Source organism: Capsicum annuum, chromosome 5, assembly GCF_002878395.1.
Source record: "Capsicum annuum cultivar UCD-10X-F1 chromosome 5, UCD10Xv1.1, whole genome shotgun sequence".
Taxonomy (NCBI): Eukaryota; Viridiplantae; Streptophyta; class Magnoliopsida; order Solanales; family Solanaceae; genus Capsicum; species Capsicum annuum.
The window spans coordinates 29,517,932-29,525,404 of NC_061115.1; positions in this window are offsets into that span (position 1 = coordinate 29,517,932).

Consider the following 7,473-nt stretch of genomic DNA (forward strand, 5'->3'; position numbering starts at 1 on the left):
TAGCATACCAGTGCATTCAAAGTACTGATCGCATACCTCTTTTTTTGTGCTATGATGTATTATATCATAGGTTCAGACGTCTAATTCCCGGACCGCGCATAGAATCCTCAGGCTTTCAGCAGTAGCAGTGGTGAGTCCTTCTATTTCGAGGACAGATTATTTTTATTTCATGCTTTCAGTTTATTAGTCAGTTGGAGTTAGTTGGGGCCTGTCCCATCAACTCATATTCAGTCAGTCTAGAGGCTTTTCAGATACTATAGTCAGTTATTCAGTATTCAAACTTCAGTTGATATAGTCAGATTATTTTATCAGTTTGGTATTTACAGATTTTACTTGTTTTCATCACTTAAAACCTTATGGCATAACAATTCTTCTTTCGTATTATCATTATATTATTCAGTACTTACAGCAGGTAACTACTCATGGGTTAACTTGTTGTCTCTCGAAATTGTAAGCACCGTGTGACGCCTAGGGTGTACTCTCGGGGCGTTACAAACTTTTTATCAGAGACTAAGGTTTTAAAGTATCCTAGAAATTCTGATAGTTGTGTTAAGTAGAGTCTTATTCATGGGTGTATAGCACGCCACACTTATGGACAAGAGGCTACAAGATATTTTTGAAAGAGTTTCCCTTCTTTCAGTATTCATGTCGTGCGACAGGGCATGAGCTCATGTTAAACTCTCTATCTAATCTAATCTTCCTTCCCTTTACAGAACATGCCTCATAAAAAGAACAATGGAGGAAGAACAAGAAACCATTCAGCACCTTCTCCCATCCAAGCAGATCCTCTGGATGAGTATGTCTCCCACGTAGAATTTAGAACTATGTTTACCACTTTAGCCAATTTCGTAGCAGCTCAAAATAAATTCTCAGCCCCTATTCCGTCTAACCCAGTGGCCAATACTACTACAACCAGGATTCAAGACTTCACCCGAATGAACCCTCCTTCTTTCACGGGATCCAAGTCTTAAGAGGATCCATAGAAATTCTTAGATATGGTTCAGAAGGTAACAAATATTATGGGGGTGACATCTAGTGAGAGTGCTGAGTTGGCTGCATATCAGTTGCAGGATATATCCCATACATGGTTTAACCAGTGGAAAGTTGACAAGGGTGCAAATGCAGGGCCTGTAGAATAGGAAGAGTTTGTTATAGCTTTCTTAGACAAATTCTTCCCATTGGAGTTGAGGGAGTCCAAGGTGTTAGAATTCATTAACTTGAGTTAGGGCAGCATGAGTGTGAAGGAATATTCCCTCAAGTTTACTCAGCTAGCTAGGTATGCTCCTCATGTAGTAGCTGATAACAGATCCAAGATGAGCAAGTTTGTGTCTGGAGTGTCTGATAATATGGTCAAGGAGTGTAGGATCACAATGATGATTAGGGAGATGGACTTATCAAGGTTGATGGTCCATGCTTAACAGCTCGAGAAGAAGAATACCAAGGAGAGAGAGAGGGAGAACAAGAGGGCTAGAATGAGTAGTTTTAATTTTAGTTATCCAAGGTCGGAAAGTGATAACCGCCCTCAATTTTGATAGAAATCTTTAGCCCCAACACCCTCTTCAGCCAGTGCCCCAGTGCCCAAATTTAGAGATGACAATAGGGACAGGGTACCAGGCTCAAAGTCTCAAGGCAATGTTAACAGTGCCCGTACGAATCCTCTATGTCAAAAATATGGCAAACACCATCAGGGTGAGTGTAGAGCTGGAAGTGATGTGTACTTTGGGTATAGAAAACCAGGCCATCAGATTTGAGAGTGTTGGGTAGTTGCTCAGAAAGGTAGGGAGTTGCGTCAACAGGGCTAGTCCCATCAGTCATTAGTTCTAGCCGGTCGCCCAACTCAGCAAGGTGCTATTTCTAGTGCTACCAGTGGTCAGTGTCCAAACAGGTTGTATGCTCTTCAGTCCCGCCAAGATCAGTAAAATTTTCCTGACGTAGTTACTGGTACATAACAGGTCTTTCATTTACATGTTTATGCTTTACTAGACCCTAGAGTTTCTCATTCTTTTGTAACTCCTTATATAGCTGTCAACGTTGGAGTCAGTCTCGAAATTCTAGAAGAACCCTTTTCAATGTCTACCCTAATGGGTGTTTGCATTATAGCCAGGTAGGTATATAGGAACTTTTCGATTACAATGTCTCAGAAAGTTTCTTTCGTTGATCTCGTAGAGTTAGAGATGATGGATTTTGACGTCATTCTTGACATGGATTGGCTCCACTCATGCTATGCCTCAATTGATTGTTGAAATAGAATAGTTTATTTTCAGTTCCTAAATGAACCAGTCCTTGAATGGAGGGGTAGTACTACAGCTCTTAGGGGTCAGTTTTTTTTGTACATTAGATCGAGAAGGATGATATCCAAGGGGTGTATCTACTATCTTATGCAAGTCAAGGACTCTAATTTGGAGACTCCAACCCTTGGGTCAGTTTCAGTAGTCAGGGATATTCCAGATGTATTCCCTGAAGATCTTTTTGGAGTTCCTCCCAAAAGGAAAATTGACTTTGGAATAGACCTTCTCCCAGATACTCAGCCTATCTCTATTTCACCATACAGAATGGATCCAGCCAAACTCAGAGAGTTAAAAGAAAAGTTAAAGAATCTCCTAGATAAGGGATTTATCAAACCCAACATTTCCCTGTGGGGCGCGCCAGTCCCATTCGTGCTAAAGAAAAATGGTTCTCTCAGAATGTGTATTGACTACCATCAGTTGAACAAAGTCACCATCAAGAATAAATACCCACTTCCTAGAATCGATGACTTGTTCGACCACCTTTAAAGTGCCAGCTAATTTTTAAAGATAGACCTCAGATCAGGCTATCATCAACTCAGAGTCAGAGAATGTGACATTCCAAAAATAGCTTTTCGAACCTGCTATGGTAACTTTGCATTTATAGTCATGTCCTTTGGTCTTACAAATGCCCCACAACTCTCATGGACTTAATAAATTGCGTGTTCAAGCAGTACTTGGACATGTTTGTTATAGTCTTCATCGATGACATTTTTGTCCATTTCTTGTAGCGAAAATGATCATGCAGACCATCTAAAAGTAGTGTTGTAAACTCTTAGAGCTCATTAGTTGTTCGCTAAATTCAGTAAGTGTGAATTTTGGATGATATCAGTAGCTTTTCTTGGACATATTATTTCCGATAATGGCATTAGAGTTGATCCTCAAAAGACTAAGGCGGTAAGAAACTGGCCTAGACCTATTTTCTCGTCAGACATCAGGAGTTTCTTGGGTTTGGCTAGCTATTACCATCAGTTTTTTGAAGGTTTTTCATCTATAGCATCCCCCATGTCCAGATTGACCTAGAAAAAAGTTAAGTTTTAGTGGTCAGATTCCTATGAGAAAAGTTTTCAGGAGTTGAAGACTCGACTCACCTCAGCCCCAGTCCTAACCTTGCCAGATGGGTTTGTTGTGTACTGTGATGCATCTAGAGTAGGTTTGGGTTGTGTACTATGATGCATCTAGCCCTATGAGAAGAATTATACTACCTATGATCTTAAGCTAGCAGCTGTAGTGTTTGCCTTACAGATTTAGAGGCATTAATTGTATAGGGTGCATGTTAATGTGTTCACAGATCACAAAATCTTGCAGTATGTGTTCTCTCAGAAAGATTTGAATTTATGTCAGAGGAGTTGGTTAGAGCTATTGAAAGATTTTGACATAAGTGTTCTGTATCATTCGGGCAAGGCCAATGTAGTGATGGGTGCTCTCAGTAGATTATCGATGGGTAGTGTTGCTCATATTGAGGATGATAAAAAGAAGTTTGTTTAGGAAGTTCATCAGCTTGCCAGACTAGGTATCCACTTAGTCGATTTAGCAGAGAGTAGTGTGTTGGTATATTGTTGTGCCGAATCATCTCTAGTTTTTGAGGTAAAGGAAAAACCGGATAGCGATCCCAATCTAGTGAAGCTTTAGGAGTCAGTCAGAGATCAGACGATAGAGATTTTCTCCCAAGAGGGAGATGGTGTGTTGCGTTGTCAGGGTAGATTGTGTGTGCCGTATGTTGATAAGTTGAGATAGCGAATTCTTGCAAAGTACATAATGCGGGCTACTCTATTCATCCAGGGGCCACTAAGATGTATCGTGATTTGCGGGAGATCTATTGGTGGAGTGGGATAAAGAGAGATATTGCAGAGTTTGCAGCTAAGTGCTTTACATATCAGAAGGTTAAGATTGAGCACCAGAAGCCTAGTAGATACATGTAGGAGTTCAGTATTGCCACGTGAAAATGGGAAGAAGTGAACATGGACTTTGTGATGGGTTTACCTCGTACTCATCATCAACATGATTCTACATGGGTTATCATAGACAGGATGACCAAGTCAGCTCATTTCTTACCAGTTCATACCTCTTACACAGTCGAGGACTACTCCAGACTCTATATCAGAGAGTTGGTTAGGTTACAATGAGTCCCAGTATCCATCATCTCAGATAGAGGTACCCAATTTTCCTCTCATTTTTAGAAAGAATTCCAAAAGAGTCTTGGTATCTAAGTCCACCTCAGTACAACCTTCCACCCTTAGACAGATGGTCAAGAAGAAAGGACCATTCAAACTCTAGAGGAGATGCTGAGAGCATGCGTTGTTGATTTTAAGGGTAGTTGAAATGACCACTTGCCTTTGATTGAATTTGCATATAATAACAGCTATCATTACAGTATCTGTATGACTCCATTTGAGGCTCTCTACGATATGAGAGGTAGATATTCAATTGGTTGGTTTGAAGTAGGTAAAGCCGCAGTAGTAGGGCCTGACTTAGTGTTTGATGCCTTAAAGAAGGTTCAATTGATCAGAGAAAGACTTAGGGCAACCCAAAGCCAACAGAAATTGTATGCAGATGTGAGGAGAAAAGATCTCAAGTTTGAGGTTGGTGATTTTGTGTACTTGAAAATCTCTCCCATGAAGAGAGTGAAGGGGTTCGGCAAGAAAGGGAAACTCAGTCCTCGATATATCGGTCCTTACACAATTCTCAGTCATTTCAAAAAGGTAGCTTACGAGCTTGAGTTACCTTCAGATCTAGCTTCAGTACGCCCTGTGTTCCATGTCTCATTGTTAAAGAAGTGTATTGGTGACCCAGCTGTAGTTATTCCCTTAGAAAGTGTAGATGTTTAGAATAGTCTCTCCTATGAGGAGGTTCCAGTCAAAATTCTTAATCATCAAGTTTGCAGACTAAGGAAAAATAAAGTTCCACTAGTCAAAGTTCTTTGGCGGAATCAGTCCATAGAGGGAGCCACTTGGGAAGCAGAAGCAGATATGCGGACCCAGTACCCTCATCTTTTCTCTGCAAACTCAGATTCAGTTCAAGGTATTAATCTTCTTAATATTTCCCTTTATCACGCTCATCTTTAGCTGCATATCATGTTTATGACAGTTATGCATTTACAGATCCAGTTCAGTAATAAATCATATCTCAGACCCAGTCATTAGACCATGTTTGCATCACATATATTCAGTATGTACTCTCAGTTCCTTAGTGCTTCCAGTTTAACCAGTCTCATTCGAGAATGAATGATCCCAAAGGAAAGATATTATAATACCTCGTATTTCTCTAGCATAATTTAAATCTCAGTTCATGAGTATTCATATATAAAATTTTTGAAATACTCATTATTTTTCATTTTAGAGATTATTATTTCGTAGGAAATTCAGCCAGCTTTCCAATGATATAAAGTTTTCCCAAATCTGATATCCGGGCGAAGTGTTAGAGCCGTTTTAGTAAAATAGTGTACCATTTGATACACCAACGCGTTTCAGAGATATGCCAAATGTCCATTGTCTGAAACTAGTGAGCCAACGCGATACGGCTGCATCGTGGTGAACTTCCAGGTCTCAACCAGTGGAAGAACGCGATTCTACTGCATCGCGCCACAGGCCAAAATGGCACTCGTCAATTTCCAGTGGCCCGGCGTGATCTTGGCGCGTCGTGCCAAGGCCAAAAATTGGGATTTCAGCTTTTAGTTCTGAGTTTTTAAATTCCTTTAGGGGTATTTGGGTCTTTTTCCACAGCCCTAATCAGCATAAAACACGAGATTTAACCCTTAAACAACCTAAGTAGTCATTATTTATTCAATTCCTCTCATAAGTTAAGATCTTTTTCTCAAGAACAAAAACCCTAACTCCCAAGTTCAAGATTAAATCCCAAGAACTTACCATCAATCCTCACGAATTCGTCAACCCAGGTATGTTAAGTGTTCATCCATGGGTTTCTTTCACACATGAAGTCCACGTGTCCGTTTTAATTACAAAGTTATAATCTTTTCAAGTTATAATGATTTTAACTTATGGTTTTAACCATGACTCTCCATGAATCTTGATTTTATACCATGCTTCAACGAATTTATTATTGTTATCAAGTCATATATGCTTTAATGTTGTCATTCTTCAAATTAAATCATGATTAAGTGTCATTGATGTTAGCATCATGCTATTACTTCAATCTTTATACTATTTCCGTGATTTGCTTAAACTATGGACATCAAGTGTTTGATGAAATGCTTACAAGAGTGGATTTTATTAAATGTTCTCATGATTATGTCTTTCAAGATTTGTACCATTTTACTAGTATTGTTTTTGAGTCCTGAGGGTTTTGAATATCCGAAAACCATAGCTGTTTACTTAGTCTCATCCCAGTACTTTCAGAATAACTTTGGAGTATACTATAAGCATTACTTGATCAGTCAGTTGAATATAGGACAGTATAGTAATCCAGTGTCATTTAATTGGGAGTAGGATTTAGCACCGAGCGAGTGCAGGGATGACGGCTTCCCCGTCAGATAGGCAGAATCGTTAGTAGAAGTCCCTGTACTCTAGAACTATGTAGCCAGCGTAGGATACGAGAAGTCACCTATCAATTTAGGCTTGACCATCTCGCAGAGGTCACCCATCAGTTTACGCTTGACACCCTTAGTCCTTCGGGACAGTACATCAGTATAGTGGATCCACACAACTAGTGTTAAAACCTGTGGTATGGTACTAACACCCTTCTAACTGGGGTTATAGGTTGGACCCCAATTAATTTAGAATGGGGCTTGTCGATTAAATAATACCTCCCACCGTCCCGTTATAGTTTCAGTCCAGTAATCAGTTCAGACGCTCAGTCTCAGTGTTGTTTGACCAAAGAATACAGATATCAGTTACTTTAGTATTTCAGCTTTACAGATTTTTATTCAGCTCATGTTATATGTTTGGTCATGAATCCCCAGTATCTACAGATTTTACGTATCTTCAGTATTTACAGATTTTATGCATCCTTAGTAATTACAGACTCCATGTATTCTTAGTATCCACAAATTATATACACTCTATTTAGTGCTTTGTTTTATGCATACATATTCAGATGATTACTTATCCATATTCATGAACCATGCATACTAGCCTACCTCATTTAGCATACCAGTGCATTCAAAGTACTGATCGCATACCTCTTTTTTTTGCGCTATGATGTATTATATCATAGGTTCAGACGTCCAATT